Raw genomic sequence first — 3,479 nt, 5'->3', positions numbered from 1 at the left:
CCCTGCACCTTTAATGACGTCTGCCAATCGTGTCAGCCTTCTCTGCCTCGACCCCTCTAGAGGGTGGGGTATTTTTTTTTTGGTTACGACATGGTGCACAGCATACCGTACGCCCCTTCCGCCGGGGTGCTGTTTTCAGCAGACCCCTTTGGCGCCCGTCTAGTCCGCAGTGCTCCAGGCTCAGGTAGAGTCCTTTTGACCTGTTGCCTGGATTGAGGGATTAACCTCTTTGGGGGTTGTCTCCCCGGTGCGCTGCCTGGTCCCGCTAGGGGTGTAGCATCTGTAGTGCTTCAGGGCGGCGTGCTGTAGGGGGGAAGGGCCTGCTCTTGGATGGGCCCTGTCCGATACGCTGGCGATGTGGGGGGTGGTGTCACTAGTGACCACCTGGTGGGGTCTCGATGCTGCAGCGGCGTTGGCCTCACCAGGCCCTTTTTCCGGGGGGTCCAGTCCCTTCCTGGGGCTGGGTCCTCCTTCGCGCTCCGCTGCTACGGCCTTGCCACAGGGTTGAGTTTTTGACCTTGACCCCGTGATATTAGGGGTTGTAACAGGTTTTTTTTTCTTCCCGTTCGTTCCCTAGTGGCATGTGGTCCTAGTGGTCTGTGTAGTCGTGGGTTCTTCTGTGGGAAGGTAAGTCCCACGGTCTGCTCACCCTGTGCGTTGAGTTGCTAAACCCTCTTCACACAGTCGGATCCGATTCCCTCCCATCCCCCTCTAGGGGGGTCCGTGGGCTCGGGTCCTCCCCGGTTCTGATGGTTGTGGGGGGCCTCAGCGGGTACATTTGTCGAGCTTCCGCTCTGCTCAGCTCCTGTGTTCCAATAGAGCAGAGCGTAAGCTATACGATAATATAACATACGGTGAATCCTATAACCATAGTTATAGGAGTATAGCGAGCGCTCTGCTCTGACTCACTGAGGACCCCGTGGTCTTCGCCTTCGGTGGTGAAAGACTTGGGGAAGGAGCTGTTAGTATGGCCACGTCCCCGCTTATGTAGAGGAGCGGATGTGGGTGTGGCCAGGCGGATGGGTGTGTACATGTGAAGAAATGTATTCAGTATTAGGCCCCGTTTAGACGGAAACGCTAGCAGGTGAATCCGCAAAAAAAAAAATCGGATGTGCCTTTCGTTTTTACGGAAACTGTGTTTTTACGGGGTGAAACCGCAAAAAAGTGAGACTACCTTCCAGGGTGGAATTCCTAGAAACGATAAACCTTTGCGCTCTCATCTAAACTGTCAAACCGCATAAAACGATGACGAAAGGGTTGTCAAGGCTCTCGTCGCGTGTACTGCTTACATCACAGGCATGCGTCAGTAGCCTAGAAGCGTAAACAAAGCATGTCTGATTCTATCCATGGCGATCACCTGAAGGCTACATTGGCAGTACTTTTAAATACACAAGAATCTGTCCCGCGGCGTGACTGGACCCACTGTCTGTGAGTGACTCTGCTTTGGTCCAATCACATTCCCCACCCACAGTCTGCGAATCAGAGGCAGAGTAGGGCGGGTCTTCACAGCACGTCATGTGACATATGCGCCAATCGTGTGACAGCGGGGCTCAGTCGTCTGGAGTCGTTACAGCCTTGTCTGCACGGAGAATTCCATCCCAAAACGATAGTCTAAACGCAAAATTAAAAGTGAAACCGTAAGAAGACTTTTGCGGTTTCTGTTCAGACTCTCTCCGTCTAAACAGGGCCTTAGATTAATAAGGGATAGGGTTCCAATAGAGCAGAGCGCTCGCTATACTCATATAACTATGGTTATAGGATAACCGTATATTCTATAAGGTAATTTAGAACTGAACTTTGTAAAGAAACTCAAAGTGTTAATAGAATGCTCTGTTATTCTATTAAGTGTTATGAGTTGTAAATATTATTGTATATTTGTATTGAACTATTTTATCATTTTTAGAATTGCCTATTTTTAAACTGAATCAAACCGCACTTTTTTACTCTATCTATTCTATTTTATATTTGTCTTACTGAATGAAACCATAAACAGAGAGGCCTATTGGGATGTTAGATCCTAATGTGAACAACTGATGTACCTTGCTACCTCTATCTTGTTCTGCTCGTGTAGCCGGACTAGTTCTACTCCTTAGCAGACCCTTGTTGCTACGACTCTGTGTTTTGTTGTGTTTTTCCAGACAAAGAGATTCGGGTTCATCTTTAACTGAAACTAGTGGTGTATTTATGTTCAGCCTGTTAGGTAATAAAGACAGAAACAATGCAGCAGCATTAGGGTACAATGATGGCGTCTGCAGCACACAATGCCCAGCCTGGTTATGGAACCACAATTGTGCAATGTCGTCATCTCAAATATGAGCCTATTGATCAAGAGGGTGACATTAAAGTTCAAATGACCTTCTGATTTAACAAACCTGCTTCGTGTTTCTTCATCTCAGTTGCAGGCATCAAAACATTCAGTAGTTTCACGGCGAATCTGGCGGTCAGTCTCTACTCTAGTTCATACTCCTCCACGGTGCTCCACCTTATTCCGTTCAAATACTTCAAATATATCTTCTGCAGCTGCAGTTAGTCCATTCATTACACGATCTCTGCATTATAGTTCTAGATATTATCAGAGAATTAGATTAGCATTATCTTATTAGCCATAGTTCTAGATATGATCAGAGAATTAGATTAGCATTAGCTTATTAGCCATATACAACGAGGTGAAGCTGCAGTACACAAAGAGCGCGTGCTGACGTCATTTCCGCTGGCGCGATGACTGCGTCAAAGCTCTATAAAGGAGAGGACTAACTCTAATGTTGCCAGTAGAGGGCGCTCCAAGCGCAGTCATTGTAATTGCGGGAGGTACACTAAATGGGAGGTTTACACAAAATCACTATTTATAACTATCAAAAATACATGAAGAGAATATTCTTTCTTTTCTCTAAATGCATTCCATTGAAGTGGGAACTATGATACATCGGTGTGGTCTCGGTAAACACTTTTAAAAAGCAGCTAAAGACTGTGTTGTTCAAACAGTGTGACAAAATGGCATCCAATGTAATAAAAAAAAGTCAACCAACGAACTCGATTCTTGTACCGGATCTCCTCTCTGCTAAACAAGAATACCCTGAAGACTCTGGCAGGAGCACTCATTCAAGGGTACTACGACTATACTTGCACCTCATGGTACCAAAGCACATCAAAGGCGCTAAAAACAAAATTACAAACATCTCAAAACAAACTGGTCAGAGACTACTGCTTGACCTTACTCCTAGAACCCACCTCACCCCTGCCCACTTTGACAACCTAGGATGGCTTAGAGTAGACAACAGAGTACAGCAACTTGCAATGGGCCTGGTCTACAAGATACACTACACGACCAAGGTACCCATGTACATGTCAAAATACTTCCCAAAAGTCAGTGAATACTACGATCACAACACCAGAGGGAGCTCCACAAATCATGTTAAACCCAGATTCGGCTCAAACAAGGGACAAAACGCGTTTCGCAATTATGCCACATCAATGTGGAA

General features: G+C 46.4%; 1 protein-coding gene across 1 annotated transcript in view; it reads right to left on the bottom strand.

The window, feature by feature from the left end:
* The window catches only part of LOC311234558 (uncharacterized protein), a gene marked incomplete at its 3' end in the record, with an annotated part of 108,630 nt that extends 105,987 nt beyond the window's left edge, over window positions 1–2,643 (bottom strand). Inside the window, exon 1 of the mRNA XM_084321807.1 lies at window positions 2,373–2,643. The remainder of the gene's footprint in view (window positions 1–2,372) is intronic.
* Between the last annotated feature and the right edge of the window lie 836 nt (window positions 2,644–3,479).

The sequence above is a fragment of the Notolepis coatsorum genome (assembly GCF_963971535.1).
Source record: "Notolepis coatsorum genome assembly, chromosome: 9".
Classification (NCBI taxonomy): domain Eukaryota; kingdom Metazoa; phylum Chordata; class Actinopteri; order Aulopiformes; family Paralepididae; genus Notolepis; species Notolepis coatsorum.
Note: the sequence above shows the minus strand (reverse complement) of the source record. Positions and strands in the feature narration are given on the sequence as shown.